The sequence below is a fragment of the Erinaceus europaeus genome, chromosome 9 (assembly GCF_950295315.1).
Source record: "Erinaceus europaeus chromosome 9, mEriEur2.1, whole genome shotgun sequence".
NCBI lineage: Eukaryota > Metazoa > Chordata > Mammalia > Eulipotyphla > Erinaceidae > Erinaceus > Erinaceus europaeus.
In genome coordinates, this window is record NC_080170.1 from 102,599,366 (window position 1) to 102,617,853 (window position 18,488).

Sequence of the window (18,488 nt, forward strand, 5' to 3'; positions counted from 1 at the left end):
AAAAATAAAATAAGAAGGTTGCCAGAACAGTGGAATTATGCAAGCTCTGAATCCCAGTGATAGTTCTGGTAACAACAAAAAATGAACAAAATCTATGTGCAGGCTGGAGACATAGTTCATTGGGTAGGGTTTGTAGCTTGCCATACATGACCTATGTCAGAGCCCAGCACCACACAGGAAAACCATGGCACCAGAACCTACGGTGCTGTGATCTTTCTCTCTCTCTGAATGAAAAAAAAAAAAAAATTAGCCTGTAAGTAGTGAAATAGTGTCTGTTCAAGGTCTGGTGGAAAATAAAAGCTTATGTGTGTTTTTCCAGATCTGATCTGCGGCAAATTACTAGGGTGTATCTGCAGGCCTCATGGGAAAACTACCTTCTTTACACCAGAGTTGTGTGCAGTCTACACCACTTTCTCTGGATAATTGGCAGCCTGGGTCTCTGGACCTTGGCCACCAGACCCTGACATTTCACATGCCTGTTCCAAGTCTTCCTATGCCTCTAGGACAGTCCTTGCCAGAAGTCTTCCTCAGGCGCCTCCACTGAGATCTCCATATGATGCTGGGGGAACTGGAAGACAGTATTTTGTACTATTACTCAGGACTGGGACTTTTTCACTGCTACCCCTCCTCTCCTACTTCCTCCCATTCTCTACTCCAAGTTGCATAAAACTGTCCCTTTCATTTCAGGTTCCCTCAATAGCAACATAGCTGGCCTACCTGCATTGATACTCCTGGCCAGTGTGCCATTTCCCAGGGGTGAATAAAAAGGGGGGCATCTCATATACAAATTTAATTCAATCCTCATCAAGATCCCAACCACATTTTTTAGAAGATTAGAACAAATGCTACAAATATTTATCTGGAACCAGAAAAGACCTAGAATTGCCAAAACAATCTTGAGAAGAAAGAACAGAGCTGGAGGTATCACACTCCCAGATCTCAAATTCTATTATTGGCATTGTAATCAAAACTGCTTGGTATGAGAACATAAATAGACACAATGGCCAGTGGAATAGAACTGAGAGCTAGAAGTAAGCCCCTATACCTACAGACATCTAATCTTTGACAAAGGTTCCCAGACTATTAAATGAGGGAAGTGGGGGGTCTCTTCAACAAATGGTGTTGGAAAAAATGGGTTGAAACATGCAGAAGAATGAAACTGAACCACTCTATTTCACCAAACACAAAAGTAAATTCCAAGTGGATCAAGGATTGGATGTTAACCAGAAACTATCAAATACTTAGAGGAAAATGTTGGAAGAACTCTTTTCCATATAAATTTTAAAGACATCTTCAATGAAACGAATCCAATTACAAAAGAAAAAAGTTGAACAATAAACACAAAGCAGAACTTGGACTGGGTCTGGTGTAAAGACTCTAGGGTGGGGGGTCCTGGAACATGATGGTAGAGGAGGACTTAGAGGGTGGTTGACCTGTTATGTGGAAAACTGAGAAATGTGAGCAGGGGTAGATGGCATAATGGTTATGCAAAGAGACTCTTATTCCTGAGGCTCCAAATTCTCAGGTTCATGGTGAATTTACCTTCTTTACCACATCTCGAAGATATCATGTTAAGTGAGATAAATCAGAAACAAAAGGTTGAATATGGAATAATCTTACTCATAGGCAAAAGTTGAAAAACAAGATCAGAAGGGAAAACTCTAAGCAGAACTTGGACTGGATGGAGTAGGTGTACTGCATCAAAGTAAAAGACTCTGGGGTTGTGGGGGAGGTTCTCAGGTCCTGAAATATGATGGCAGAGGAGGACCTAGTGGGGGTTGTATTGTTATGTGAAAATGTTATGCATGTACAAAAACTACTGCATTTTACTGTTGACTATAAACCCTCCCCCCAAAAGCTTCTGCACAGCAAAAGAAACCACTACCCAAACAAAGAGACCCTTCACAGAATAGGGGAAGATTTTTACATACCATACTTCAGACAAGAGGCTAATAACTAAAATATATAAAGAGCTTGCCAAACTCAACAACAAGAAAAAAAATGACCCCATCCAAAAATTGGGAGAGGATATGAACAGAATATTCACCATAGGAGTGACCTGAAAGGCTGACAAGCAGAAAAAATTATCCAAGTCATTGATTGTCAGATAAATGCAAATAAAGACAACAATGAGACACCACTTCACTCCTGTGAGAATGTCATATAGCAGAAAAGATAGCAGCAACAAATCTGGAGAGGTTGTGGGGACAAAGGAACCCTTCTGCACTGCTGGTGGGAATGTACATTGATCCAACCCCTGTGGAGAGCAGTCTGGAGAACTCTCAGAAGGCTAGAAATGGACCTACCCTATGACCCTGCAATTCCTCTCCTGGGGATATATCCTATGGAACCAAACACACCCATCCAAAAAGATTTGTGTATACCTATGTTCATGGCAACACAATTTGTAATAGCCAAAACCTAGAAGCAACCCAGGTGTCCAACAACAGATGAGTGGCTGAGCAAATTGTGGTCTATATACACAATGAAATACTACTCAACTATTAAAAATGGTGAATTCACCTTTTTTTTTTTTACCCCATCTTGGATGGAGCTTGAAGGAATCATGTTAAGTGAGATAAGTCAAAAACAAAAGGATGAATATGGGATAATCTCACTCACAGGCAGAAGTTGAAAAACAAGATCAGAAGATAAAACACTAAGCAGAATTTGGACTGGAGTTGGTGTATTGCACCAAAGTAAAAGACTCTGAAGTGGGTGGAGGGAGGGAGGGTTCAGATCCTGGAACATGATGGCAGAGGAGGACCTAGTGGGGGTTATATTGTTATGTGGAAAACTGGGAAATGTTATGCATGTACAGACTATTGTGTTTATTGTCGACTATAAAATATTAATCCCCAATAAAGAAATAAAAGATAATAAAGAAAAAGGGATTATTATATTATATATTTATTATGTTATAAAGATTATCTAAATATCTGAAGACAATGTTCTGAATGTTAAGTATATCATCTCTGCATACTTAACAAATTGTTAATTGTCTCCTTTCAGCTTTAAAAGAAAGACTTCCTTCCTACATTAAATAAAAGTTGATATTTCCCAAATACTAAAAAATGGTGAGGGCATCTCCTCCAGTTTTAGCCTCTTGGCTATACATATACATTTGGTGATTAAAAATTCATTGTTACTTTCATTTTGGATCATTTTAATAATTTTTTCCAATACCTGACAGTTCATCTCTCTCCCAGTTTAGCTGAGCACCTAACTGTGTTTTTTAAAAACAGAACCAAAGTGGGAATCTTACTGAAGTAGTTTCTTCTCTGTATCATTCAGGGTCTCAACAGACAAATAGTGTAGTCAAACTAGGATGCTTCAAAAAGGTTTTTTTTTTTTTGCTATTTTTTAGAAAGGGGCTAGCAAGTGTCAAACACAAAGTTAGCATGTGGCATGTGTATAAGGTACTGAGATAGTTCTGAAGCCCAAGACCACCAGCAGCAGCAGACCTGTGCTAGCCCTAAGTCTTCCAGGACCAGTGAATGAATAGCTTGTCTGAACCAGGAGAGAGACAGAGACAGATGCAAAATTGGGATGCACTGAAAACAAACACCCAAATTAAGGCTGTGGTACAGGGGTGGAGCCAGGAGACCAAATACTTGACACATTTACCTTCTCTTTCTTTCTTTCTCTTTCTTTCTTCCTTTCTTCCTTCCTTTCTCTCTCTTTCTTTTTTCTAAAAAATTTTATTAGTGATTTCCAAGATTATATGATAATAGGGATATAGTCACATGCCACTCCCACAAACCAAAGTTTAGTGCACCCAATCCTTAAGGATAACCACCATAGTTTTCCCAGGGTCTTAGAAACAGGTTGACTACTTTTTCCTCTTTTTTTTTCTAGTGATTTAATAATGATCAAAAAGATTATCGGATAAGAGAGGTACAATTCTATCCAATTCCCAGAAACAGAGTTCCCTATCTCCTCCCTTCCATTGGAAGTTTCCCTATTCTTTATCCCTTTGGGAGCATGGACCCAGGATCATTATGGGGTGCAGAAGGTGGGAGGTCTGGCTTCCGTAATTGCTTCTCCACTAGACATGGGCATTGGCAGGTTGATCCATATCCCCAGCCTGTTTCCATATTCCCTAGTGGGTTTGGGCTCTGGGGAGGTGGGATTCCAGAACACACCTTCTTTCTAGTTGTTGATAGTCTTTATTGGCTGAAACCAATCAAAAGCCAGAGAATGTAGGAGCCCATACCTGTGGTCACAGTGGAAGTGGAGAAGGGGGAGAATGGGTGTAGTGAGGCACACACTTCTCTGGTACTTTTCTCAGGCAGCATAGCCCCAAGTCTTAGTCTAATAAGATGGTTTTCCTCCTTATGTAACCAGGTCTAGTTTTCATCTTGAAAAGACAGAGTGGGCACAACCTTGGTATTTCAGTCCTGTCTGGGTTTCTGGTCTGAATTAGATGCAGGAGGTACTGTTCCATGGTGTGTGTGTGTGTGTGTGTGTGTGTGTGTGTGTGTGTGTGTGTGTGTGTACTCACTCATGTGTACCCATACAAAGGTGCCTGAGCTGTAATTTCATTCTCTCCCAGCACATGCTTCCTATCTATCCTTCAGTGATTTTCTCTGCCTTGATGTCCTGCACTCAAAAAGCCTCTTGCTCTAGGACAGAGCTGGGTGCACCTTCTGGTCCTAACTCCTACATGCCGCTTTGAAATTGTTGGCAGACTGCTTCTCTGGCAGACCTATCAAGGCTCTGGCTCAGGGGCACAACAGAAATAATTGCCTCTGAAATGTGTAAATATGTCTCCCTTTTCTTGCTCTCCACTGGACTGGCCCTCTGTTTCTCACTGTCAGTCACTATCAATTCTGGGCCCTTCTTTCCCAACCACACACTTCAGAGAGCCATAAACCTCCAGCAGAAAGAATGCCACATCACAACCTGCTCTCAGGTCCTGTCACGAGGTAAGGAAGAAGGAGCTATGACTCATGTCCACAGAGCTCAAACAGCAGGCATTTGAGATAGGAGCTGATGGCTGAGACAGCTGCCACAGGAGAAAGGCTCCTTAGAAAGCCTCAGCAACAATAAGAAAGTGAGAAGTCTAATTAATTCACCAAGGACTATCTAAGTCTCACTAAACAATGGTCTGTATCTTGTTCTCCGTATTCCCCAGGCAGTTCCTGGCACAGTCAAGATACTTAGCATTTATTTTCTGGGTAAACAAATGAATATATGAATACTTAGGCTGATTTGTTTCAAACTGCCTGACATTTTGACTACTCTGGCTAGATATTTTGGGGTCATAAAGATCCAGGCACTTGATATTAAATACATAAGTGAGCATCTGGATTCACAAATGTCCTTGTGATTTATATCCTGGGAAACTGCTCTGCTGGGACACACACACACACACACACACACACACACACACACACACACACACACACACATATCTGAGGACAGAGAATAAGAAAAAAATTTTCCCACATGTGGAAAGATCTTGAATTTAAAATGTTTTTCTTTATGCAAACTCCCCTGGTCAGTTCTCATGAAGAAGACCCAAGCCTCACTGTTCACAACGTGTGTTAATCCATCTTTGGGCATCAGCTCTGAGTTTATAGAGACCCTCCAGCTCTCAAGAGAGCATCTAGTTTTCCAGTTCTGGGGTCTTCCATGCAGATGCCAGGACTTATGCAGGAACTATGATGACATTTGATTTTTGTGGTGTTCTCTCTACAAGGAAGAATGTTCTGTGTACCAGATGCTTGCTGTCCCTTGTCAGGGCTGACTGTGTACCGGACAGTTATATAGTTAGGGCTGGACCAGGGCAGTGGTGCAGCTCAGTGGTAGAGCAAATACTTCGCATGTGTGAGGCCTTGGACTCCATCCTTGTATCATTCATGTGTGTGTGTGCATGTATACACATGAGGCTCATTGCAGAAAATGTGGAGTCTTGTCTGGGTCTCGTGGCTCAGTACTGGCTAATGAAAAACACAGTTCCAGGAGCCAGGTGGTGGCACACCTGCTTCAGTGCATATGTTACAACTCACAAGGACCTGTATTTGAACCCTTGGTCCCCACCTGCAGGGGAAAAGCAAGTGGTGAAGCAGTGCTGTAGGAGTCTCTTTCTCTTTTCCTTTCCATCTCCCTCTTCCCTCTCAGTTTCTGACTGTATGTATACAATAAATAAAGATAATTAGAAAAAAAAAACTTTTTTAAAAAGTCAGTTCTATTTTCATCTTGGGGTCTAGAGGCTCTAGAGAAGAATATAGCAGCACCCAGAGCCATATAGCAAAAGTACTTATCAGACAAGGAAGAGATTGTTCCATGTGACCCCAGTGACAGGAAATGGGTCTAAGTAGTTCAAGTATGGGGATTCTAGGCACACCTGCAACCTCACTGGAAGGTATCATTTGTGCCCCAGCTGATGCACAAAGGGGAAGTTAGGCTCGTCCTCAGAAACGGGTCATTCCTGGGATGCAGCAACACTCTGGTTGGAGGCTCATATTCTGCTTGGTCTCAGTGAATAAGGGTCCCTGCTAATGGTTCAGAAGCAGCTACATTTGAGAAGTTCCTTCCTTCCTCTACATCACAGACTTTCTCTAAACACTGTCATGAAGCTGTTTATATTTCCTAGCCAAAGATGAAATCCTTCACTGACCAGATTTGAAAGCGAACAATAGATTGTAAACTGTGGTAAACTTTCCCTTTAAGTCCTATTGGAGTGGGAGGGGGCAGAGGTACTGCTGGAAAAAACTCCTAAACAGCAGCCATGAGGAATCAGTCAGTCTCTTTATGTAGCGTTTGACCACACACATTAAATTAATTGGAAACCAGCAGTCAGCTCAATTATCTGTTTACACTCAGTGAAAAAAAAAATTCAGACTATTAAATTTCTGTTTCTCTGACATTTTAATAACATGAAATAAAATCCAACAATGAGAGAGAATAAATGCTTAGCTTCTAGTTTTTGGGGGGATGGGAGAGGTGGGGAATGAAAATGTATCTCATACCTTTGTGAGTTAATAGATTTTAGTGAACTTCTTGGGCCAGAGAGTATCCTATTACATGCAAAGAAACAGTCTGGGTTTCCAGTCGATTGCCAACTCAGGGACCATCTTTATGGTTTGGCTGCTGTTTTTCTTTATTTCTTTTAAGGAAAATGAAAGCTCTCCCTACACAATCTCCCTAAACGTTTGGAATAATCTAATTGTTTTTAAGTCACATGATTCCTGCAGGGGCACATGAAGGGCACTCTAAACCCATAATCCTGGGCTATAAAAAGCATCTAGGGTGACCGATCAAAGGTAAATTGCCCATTTACAACCCTTCTTTCAAGGCCCTGCCCCATCTCTCTGACAGTTTTATAGAAGTCTTTCTTTGCTTCTACCCAGATCAAAGATCTGTCCTTCCCACCCCCCAGCTGGCACGGAAGGAAGGGATTATCCTAGGAATTAAAACCCTCTTTAGAGTGGCCTTATCCTCCTCTCTGGGAGGTGGGGCTGAGGCTTGGCGTATTTTCTAGATGCAGGAGCAGGGCCAAACAAAGAAGGGATAAACCCAGGATTCCCTCTTTGTGGTCTTGCAGAAGGTAAAATTGCTAATCAAGAGAAAGCCTCTGGTCTGCTATGCAGTTTTAGGTACCATATACACGTTGCTAGCACCATGTTTAGTTATTAGTCTAATAACTGACCATCTTTTCTTTTTAAAAATATTTATTTATTAATGAGAAAGATAGGAGGAGGTAGAGAGAAAGAGCCAGACATCACTCTGGTGCATGTGCTGCCGGGGATTGAACTTGGGACCTCATACTTGAGGGTTTGAAGCTTTATCCACTGTACCACCTGCCAGACCACCTGACTATCTTTTCTCTCCCGCAACATTGGAGGGAGCTCTCTCTGAACCCTCAGTAAGCAGGAGAAAGAGAGGTTTAAAAAAAAAGTCACTGTGTGGTCCGGGAGGTGGTGTAGTGGCTAAGGCACTAGACTCTCAAGCATGAGGTCCTGAGTTCAATCCCTGGTAGCACATGTACCAGAGTGATGTCTGATTCTCTCTCTCTCTCCTATCTTTCTCATTAATAAACAAATAAAATATTTTTTAAAAAGTTCCAAGGTATATTTTATCATTCACCTGTTAGTTTATTTCAGTACCATCCTCTACAGCCTCCTGGGCCTACCTGGTTTTGATTTATGTATTCATGGCCAAGGTAAGTTCCCTGGGAATGCTTCTTTGAGGGTTGGCACTGTCTCAGTCCCTGGGGACACAGTGTCTAACCCTGTGGAAAGACACTAAGAGGTGGAACCAAGCTCCCTCCTCTTGCTTCAGGATCCATTGGGCCTAATCACCACCCACCCACCACCACTACATACACCACCACCATCCTGTGTCCCCCCCCCCCCCCAGCTTTTACTCTATTCACAAGGGTTTGGCTAGGACAGTCTCATGGCAGGGGTGTTGATGAGGCAAAAGCATGCAGATTCTTCAAATTGCAGACTCTTCATGTTTACAGAGACTTGTGAGATCATTCTAACATCCCTTTGGTATAGAGGATGTCTGTAGAGAAGCATAACAGGCTTGGCTCACCCAGAATCCCTACCCAAATCAGATCTCCTGACACCTGCAGGCCACTCCTCCCCAACATACTGCTTTGGAGTCCAACAATGAACACCTCAAAGGAAATTAAACTCCTGAAGCATTTGGTTCCTGGGAGACTGCTAATTTGACTCAGCAATCAGGGTTTAATGACAGTAGGTATGGAGAACTGCTTTGGGTAATTTGCATCCCAGGTATGCTCTCCAAAATAACCACTTTTAGAAGACATTCAACTCCCCTGAGACCCTTCTACATTCTGCTCCTGCCACTCTCTCCACCCTCAGCTCCCTATCCCTCAGCAGGAGCTTCTGTGCCAGCAAAATTCAACTACTCACTATTCCTGCTGCTTCCTTTCTTTGCCCAGCCCCCTTGTTCAGCCTGGAGTTTATTCTGCTCCCCACCTTTTTTCTTTTCTTTCCTTTCCTTTCCTTTCCTTTCCTTTCCTTTTCTTTTCTTTTCTTTTCTTTTCTTTTCTTTTCTTTTCCAGATAACTGCTTAGCTCTAGTTTATGGTGGAGCGAAAGATTGAACCTGGAATTTAGAAGCCTCAGGCATAAGGGTCTCTGCATAGACATTATGCTATCTACCCCTGCCCTCTCCCCTTCTCTTCACTTAAGCAGTTTTTACTTTAGCTTTAAAGTCCTTTCAAGTCCCACCCCTTCTTCCTCCTATAGTGCTGATTATCTTTTTCTTTTCTTTCTTTTTTTGCCTCCAGGATTATTGCTGGGGCTAGGGGCCTGCACCTGGTTGCCATTTTTTCCATTTTAGTGGATAGGACAGAGAGAAATTGAGAAGGGAGGGGGAGACAGAGAAGGAGAAAAACAGACACCTGCAGACCTGCTTCATGGCTTGTAAGGTATCCCTCCTGCAGGTGGAAAGCCGGGGGTCAAACCCAGATTCTTGCAAGGGTCCTTGCATAGTATTATGTGTGCTTAACCAGTTGTGCCATGGCCTATCCTCCAACCCCGAGTGTCTATTGTAAACCTTTGCTACTCAAAGTGTGACCACAGACCTTTATCTGTTCCATGACAGACCAGCTAAAACAGATTCTGCATTTTATTTTATTTTTTGTATTATCTTTATTTATTTATTGGATAGAGATAGTCAGAAATTGAGAGGGAAGGGAGGGATAGAGAGAGTGAGAGACACCATTTGTGAAGCTTTCCCCTCTGCAAGTGGGGACTGGTAGCTCGAACCTGAGTCCTTGCGCATTGTAACATGCATGCTCAACCAGGTGCACCACCACCTAGACCCAGATTCTGCATTTTATTAAGATACATGCCGTAATGATTTATATGAACAATCAAGTATGAAAAGCATTATTTGTTTATGTGTTTGTTTTAATGTGAAGCCACCGGGCCACTTTGTGGGCCTGCTTTACCCTATAATTTCAGAAAGAGAGAGAAGAGAGAGAGGGAGGGAGAGCGCAAAACACTGCTCCCCTTAGTTTTGTTCTCAGTGCTGTTCATATAGTGCATCTCAGTATGGATCTTTAGGCCTCATTATGGAGGGCACATGCTCTGCTGCTGAGCCATCATCACCTGGCCTGGGAGACACAGCTCCTAACTTGTGATTCCCCAAGATCAGCCCTGGGCATCGCAGTACTGGTATCATCTGTGACTGTGTGAGAAAGCAAGTTCTTGGGCTCTATACCAGGCCCACAAAATTAGAAAATCAAAGGGGTACTTGCCGGTCCCTGTCCAGGTGCCAATATGCCAGGCTAGCTTCACGGGCGGGAGACAGACGACCAGGGTCTCATGGCTGAGCTGGGAACACAGTTCAATCTTTATTGATGAGCAGGAATGCAGTGCAATCTATCTAATCTCTCTTCATTAGAAAATCCTGTCCTTTATGTCTCCTGAGGAAGAAGTGTCAGGTTGGAAGAGGAAATACGTAGGATGGGGGTGGGGAGAAGGAAAAGCACACGAACCAGTGGGGATTAAGGTGGAAAACAGGATGTGATTAGGAGAGGGGGCAGAATGGAAAAAGAGCACGAACCAGTGGGATTAAACCAGTGTCCTGTAGGCAGGGTGGGCCTCAGGTAAAGCAGTGATTATGTAAATAGACCACAGCGTTAAGCAATGCAAGTGAACCTAACGTGGTGATCAAAGCAGAAGGCGTCTTAGAAGCAGAATTAGAAGCAGACCCCCACCTGCAGGGGAGTCACTTCACAAGCGGTGAAGCAGGTCTGCAGGTTTCTATCTTTCTCTCCCCTCTGTTTTACCCTCCTCTCTCCATTTCTCTCTGTCCTGTCCAACAACAACAATAATAACTACAACAATAAAACAAGGGCAACAAAAGGGAATGAATAAATAAAGAAATATTAAAAAGCAGACCAACAGGTACTACCAAAAAGTTTGTGCTTTTAACAAGTCCTTCACAAGATCTGATGCACAATCAAACCCCACACAGTCCTGACCTTACCCAGGACCAACCTTCTGGGTATTCGACCAATCAGGTTAATGCTCATTAGCGCTTTCTCAAAGTTGTGGACTTTAGCCTTCAGTTAGGTTTGCCAGTGAAAGACTTCACTGATGGCTGTTAACAGACACACAATGTGTGTGTGTCCACCACAATTCCTCACCCCTGCACCTCTGGGTGCAGAATTCCAGGAGACTCTTTAGGCATAGAGTTCAGTCTCACACTCTAAACGAAGCAATTGTGACACTCCTGCTATTGAGTGAGTGGTGTGATGGCAAGTTTGAGAAGTCACATTCTCCATTAGGACACATCCTCATGTGTCATATATTTTTTTTCTTTCTTTTTTTAAATTTTTTTTCTGTAGGTTTATTGCTGGGGCCTGGTGGCGGCACTATGAATCTACTATTCCTGGGGCCACTTTTTCCATTTTATTGGACAGAACAGAGAGAAATTGAGAAGGGAGAAGGCAAAGGAAAGGGAGAAAGACATCTGCAGGTGTGCTTTGCCACTTGTGAAGCGTCCCTTTCTTGTAGGTTGGGAGCCAGGGGCTCAAACCCAGATCCTTGCTCAGGTCCTTGTGCTTTATACTATGTGCACCAAACTTGATGCACCACTGCCCAGCCCCAGTTACCTTCTATCTGCAAAGAAAGCTCTGGCTCTCCTCTCTACCCCGAGTCATTTTTTTTTTTGGGGGGGGGGGCATAGTTGTTTATAGTATAGTTATTGCCACACGAGTATAATTTTTCATCTTTCCATGATAGGTGTTTGCAAAACACTCTCAAGCCCAGCTAAAGTTTTTTTTTTTTTTCTTTTTACCATCTTGCACTTAACCACCCCCTCCCACCCTTTTCTTCACCATAGTCATTTGCTTTGGTGCAGTAGAATCAGAACTGTCTTTGCATACAAAAGAAGGTAACTAGGGCTGGGCAGTGTCGCAATGAAATTTTGAGACACAAATGCCCCGGGGAGTTGGTCTATCATTTCTTACTGAGAATTATGACACGGGAGTTAAAGAAAAGACAGGACAACCTTTTATTTTTATTTTCCTATCAGTTATTTCATTCTTATCAATAAGAGGTTAGCAGATTGTTCACATGCCAAAAGGTTAAATACAAATAGCTAAATTTATTCTTTCAACACATCTGCTATTCTTCTTAAACTTTTTTTAACATTGGCTTACAATATTACGAAATGTGAGGGGTATAGTTTCACATCTATGTATGTGTGTATATTATCATCCCTACCACCAAAGTTCCCATGACAAGGCAGCAGAGTCCCCTGTACCCACTCTACCCCCACTTCCCTTTCTCTCTGGCAATAAACATAGTTTCCACAGAGCCTAAAAGTCAGTTTGATTGTTATATTTTTAAGTTTTTGTATTTATTAATAGTCTATCACAAGAGTGGAACATTACAATGTCAATTTCATTATTATTAGTTTGCAATGTTCTAGTAAGAAATAAAACCACATACATCCATGATCTACAAAATATGAATGCTACAACTTTGGTGACTCCATATACAAGTTGCTCTTACATTGCATTCACATTGGTATTATATGATAGCAGACGCTGTCATGTTAAGACTCATGATAATCGTATAGATTTTTGCTCTTACTTAGAATAACATAAGACAGCAAATTAAAATATCAGTCAAAAGAGAGTACAAGTATTTTTAACAGTACTTTTGTCCTGTTTATTGAACAAGTGCCTTCATACAGTAATTTTTCACTGGGCTCTGCAATTTATTCTGCTCTCTTTGTCTTACATTGTCCAGTATTTAAACTGGGACACTTCTGAGAATGATATGGAACACTATTAATAATTATACCTGACTCACAGGTATAAACCAGGTCTTTCCTAAGCAGGCTTAGACATAATGTCATCCTAAGTGAATTTGAAAATCTATAATGGTGAGGAAAGCAAAAAGAAACAAGTGAACAGATACTGCTTTCTTTTTGTAAGTTGTAGGAAAGTTGTACAACATTGCATTTGCTATGAAGATCCTCTTTCTCAAGTGTGCATGTCATCAACTCATAAGCTACCCCCAGTTGTTTCTTATAGACTGTACAGAATGAGTTGTACTTGTTCTTCTTACATATTCAAAGGCTTATTTTGGTTTTTTAGCTTGGGCTCACTTCAGTTCTTTTATTAAATTTTATTTATTTTCATTGGAGAAAGAGAGACACCAGAGCAGTACTTAACTGTAGCATATTGAGAATTGAACCTGGGATTTCTGGGACCTCAGGCATGCCAGTCTGAAGTGCCTGTAATTGTGCCAATCTCCCTAGTCGTCCCCAACGTCTTTTACTTTTTTATTTTTTTGAACAGAGATAGAGGGAAATTGAGAGGGAAGTCTGAGGAAAGAGAGGTAGAGAGAAGAGATATCTGCAGCACTGCTTCACTGCTCATGAAGCTTCCCACTTGCAGGTGGGGACTAAGGGCTTGAACCCAGATCCTTGTGTATTATAGCATGTGTGTTTTACCCAGTGCACCACTGCCTAGAGCCACACCCCTACCCAACTCTTTAAAGTTCAACTTTTTATGTGCTTGGGCTTTGCTTTAACATTCTTGAACGTCTAAGATTCTTCTGTATAGCCTGTTGATTTTGTTCCCATCCTTCTATCTTTGAGTGTCCTCTTTAAATCAGAGCTCGTTGGTAAAAATGCTGTTTTCTTTTGCTATCTCCTCTTTTTCTTTCACATCACGATTATGTGCAATTTTAGGTTCTGAATTTTATTTTTAGTACTACCCTTTAAAAAAATGTTATATTCTCTTTCAGAGGTTTTCACTATGAGATCATCTCTTTTCAACATCCACTTCATTCAAATCTGTAGATCTGCAGAAGAGTATGTGATTTGCGCTGCTCAGATGGAATGAACACCCTGTAGGAGGCTCTGGTGGGTTTCCCATCACAAACAGCTTTCTACAGCAGAGTCACATCTAGAGTAGCAGTTCCCCTTGCTTGTAACCTGTTCTTTTTAGGTGATAGCATTTTCAACTAGCCCGGTGGGAAATTACTAAATACTTATTCATTTATTGATTACCAAAGTACTAATAGCTCTGGCCTATGGTGGTGCAGGAGATTGAACTTGAGACTTTGGAGCCTCAGGCATGAAAGTCTTTTTGCATAACCATTATGCTATCTACCCCCATCTTTTTTTTTTTTTTTTTTTTAAGCAGGACACATAAAGACTCCCGCCAAATATTTTTGAGTTAACATTTTAGGGCAAAGTGTTATTGTCTCTGTACTTGTTTTCCAAATACGTTGGCACCAATATCACCTATCCTGCTTAATCTTCTTATTGTGTGCTAGAAGACAGTTCTTGCTTCCATAAGTGAGATTTGTGTTTTGAACACTTAAACTGGGTAGGCTCGGGACTTTGATAGAAAGGTGCTTTGTGACTTCAGAAGCCCACTCATGAAGTGAGATAAAGTGCTTACCTCATTTCTCTCTGCAGATGCTCACCCTGAGGACCTACCCTGTGAGGAAGACCAAACTATGGAGAAATACAAAGAAAAGTGGTATATATGTATTCTGAATGGCAGTCAACTGAGTTCTCCCAGTCAAAATCCAGCAACAAAAGCAAAACATAAGCGTGAAGATGCCACCCAAAGCAGATGACCAGAGTTCCTAGTCACAACCTACTTCATCTCTTCTCGGCTGATCCCAGGGTGTGTCAAGATCAGCCACTTCTGTCTTAATTCTTGACCTATGGGATCAATGACAGAGCGTACAACAGTGTTTCTCAAGCCAGGGGGTTGAGTGATGGTGCAGTCAGCTGAGCATACACATTACCATGTTCAAATATCTGAGTTCAAGTCCCCAGTCCCCACCTGCAGGGGGAAGCTTCATGAGCAGTTAAGCAGCGCTGCAGGTGTCCAGGTGTCTCTGTTTCTCTCTCCCTTTATACTTCCCTTTCTCCCTCAATTTCTCTCTATCTATATCTAAAATAAATGAATAAATAAATAAAGCCAAGCCACTGTGTGTGTGTGTGTTTTGCTTTGTAGTACAACAGTAGAGAATTCATGCAGTAATAAAAAACACATTAGCTAAGAAACAAAATGTAAGACTGATTCTAAATGTATCATATAAACCTTCCTTCTGACTGATTAGTGCTTGGTTTAATCTCAGTCTAAAAATGTATCCCTGCAATTTAAGTCTAATTCGTAGAAATGAATTCATGAGTGCACTGGTCCACAGTCATTAGACAGAGGTTTCACTCCTTTTCCAAATCATATTTTAGCATGGTGGTATTTCATTTTGGTTAGTAAAGCATCCCTGCTTAGATACTGTGTAAATTTAAGAAAGAACAAAATTAAAACATCTGTCACATACTTCTCTAGCTGATTAACATAACACAATTCTAATTTCAGACCCCCTGCTGGAAAATGTTCCCTGCTATTCCAGTTTATTGAGTCAGAGATCATTTGGTTGCAGTGAACAGAACCCATAAAGTTAGTTTAAACAAAAAAGAAAATTGATTAGAAATAGAGAGATCTGGTGGAACCCAAAGGCAAGAAGTGAATCCAACCTTCAAAGGACAAGAGCCAAGAGCCAAGAGCCAAGCTGACTTGTTTCCCAAAATCAATATCTCTGTCTCTCTCTCTCTCTCTCTCTCTACCAGAGCACTGCTCAGCTCTGGTTTATGGTGGTGCAGAGGATTGAACCTGGGACTTCGAAGCGTCAGGCATGAAAACCTCTTTGCATAACCATTATCTCCCCTGTCTTTCTGGTGGGGACAAAAACCTCAAAGCTGTGTCCTTGAATATTGTAATATGCGTGTTCTACCAGTTGTGCCACCACCAGGACCCATATACTGTCTGTTGTTACTGACTTTTTTAGAATACGTGCCTCTTTCTCTCTTTCTTCCTTCCTTCATTTCTTTTTTCTCTCTTCCTCTCTTTCTTTCTTTCTTTTTCTCTTTCTTCCTCTTTCTCCCTATCCTCCCCCTGCCCCTCAAGAACAGCTTAATATAAAGTTAAATGACAATCCTTTGAGCCAAAATGCCTAAACATAAATGTTAGTGCCACCACTATGTTACTCATGACCTTGGGCAGGTTCCTTAAGCTTCTGTTCTTTCAATTTCCCCATTTATAAAGTAGAAAGTCAATCACAAAAATTAAGATAATAGTGGTCCGGGAGGTGGCTGGGTAGATAAAGCATTGCTCTCTCAAGCATGAGGTTCCAAGTTCAATCCCCAGCAGCACATGTACCAGAGTGACATCTGGTTCTCTCTCTCTCCTCCTAACTTTCTCATTAATAAATAAATACAATCTTTTTTTAAATTAAGATAATAAAAGTACTTGCCTTAGAGATTTCTGTGAGATTAAGTGAATCAGTGTATATAAAGTTCTTTGAACAGTGTCCAACATTCTGCAAGTGTTTGCTTTTGTTAGCTTTCCCAGCTCACCTCACTACATCCATATATGTGTGCCTGGACCCCAGCTTCATAGACTACTTATAGTTCAAGTGTCTAGCAGGAACTAAGAAATTTCTGAGACCCACTTCCACATTCACAGTAGAAAGTATCTGATTGGTTTAGCTGGAGCATGTGTCTGCACATGGTTAGTCTGCAGTGGTTAAGGGAGTGAATGATCTTCTGAGCTCTAACAGGGCAAGTGGAGTCTCTGGAGTTCTGAAAAGAGGACTTGCATTCAGTACTGATATATATATCAGTACTGAATATATATCTATCTGATATATATATATATATATATATATATATATATATATATATATCAGTAAAACTGGCAGCTCAAACACTCTGAGCCTCAGTTCTGGTTCCCTGCTCAGCAAAGGCTCTTCATATTATTGTCTAACCCAAATGGCTTCCTCTCTCACCTTCTCATCTACTCACCCCTCCCGCACAAAACGGACTCTCCCTCTTTCTGACTTGCATTGATAGCTCTAGTCTTCTGAGATGCCACAATACAATTAACTCTTCATTAAAAGATTGCATTAAAAATCTTCATCTTGGTTAAGCGCACGTGGTGGGAAGCACAAGGACTAGCATAAGAATCCTGGTTCAAGCCTCGGGCTCTCCACCTGCAGGGGAGTCACTTCACAAGCAGTGAAGCAGGTCTGCAGGTGTCTATCTTCCTCTCCCCCTCTCTTTCTTCCCCTCCTCTCTCCATTTCTCTCTGTCTTATCTAACAACATCAACAATAATGACTACAACAATAAAACAACAAGGGCAACAAAAGGGGATAAATAAATAAATATTAAATCTTCATCTTACCTTGATATCCCTCTTCACACTCAAAGTGAATTTTCTCTCTCATGGAGAGAATAAAAAGGAAGACTCATTTTTTATTTCTCCCACCTACTATTGTGACTTTGTGCTATTTAGCATTGTGAGTTTAAGCTACTCATTAAGTATACTGGTTATTTGCCTGTTGAGGCTCCTGCTGGTAATAGAAAAATCTAAAAAAAATGGTACTTAAGATTATTGATTCCACCATAGAGAAAAAGAAAATTAATCAGAATATTGAACAGAAAAGTTAATCAGTTTAGCCAAAGGATAATGAGGCTTAAGGAAATCCTGTTCAAACAAAATAGACTCCTTTGTGGGACCCCATAGGACCTTGCCCTCAACTTGGATCAACAATGGTAGAGAATGTTCCATCCTCTGAAGGGAGGATGGACAACATACTCCATGCTACACCTGAGAAAGATGGGTCGATATTGGGGCAGCTTGGAATGTTCCTACTCATGACCACAGAATGTGAGCTCAGATCTACAAGGATGCAGAGGGCACACAGGCTCCTAAGCTGAATATGGGCCCCAGATGACATCAAATCGATAGGGTTTACAGTCAACAATATATATACAACTCCCTAGTGTCTACGCTGAGCCTCCCAGATCTCAAATTGTACTATAGGGCCGTTGTCATCAAAACTGCTTGGTACTGGAACATGAATAGGCACAGTGACCAGTGGAATAGAATTGAGAGCCTGGAAGTAAGCCCCACACCTATGGACATCTAATCTTTGACAAAGGTGCCCAGACTATTAAATGGGGAAATCAGAGTCTCTGTAGAATGTGAGTCTCACCAGGGCAGAGATTTTTCTATTTACTTTGTGTCACAGAATCAGCCACGACCCTGCACACGTGTGATACTACTGAGCTACCTCCTTGATTCAATATTTAATCTATGCCTAAATAAAGAGAGAGAGACAGATGGACACACCAAGGCACTAACCCACCATCCATAGAGCTCCACCCGCTGTTGTCCCGCTGTTGTCTTTGGTGTTTCTGTGTGGTGCTTAGGATCAAATCCAGGTTTTCATGCATGGAAGGCATGTGCTCTACAACTGAGCTAGCTACCTCTTAGGTGCACAGAGGTTTGCACTGTTTTGCTGCATAGCCACACAGGAGCACTATGGATAATGCTAGGGGAGATGCAAGGATGTTGGAGCTTCTTTTTTCCTGCTTCCTTCACAAAGAAAACACTGGGGTACTGGGAAAATAGCTCACTTGGATAGTGCATCGATTTGTCATATGTGTGACT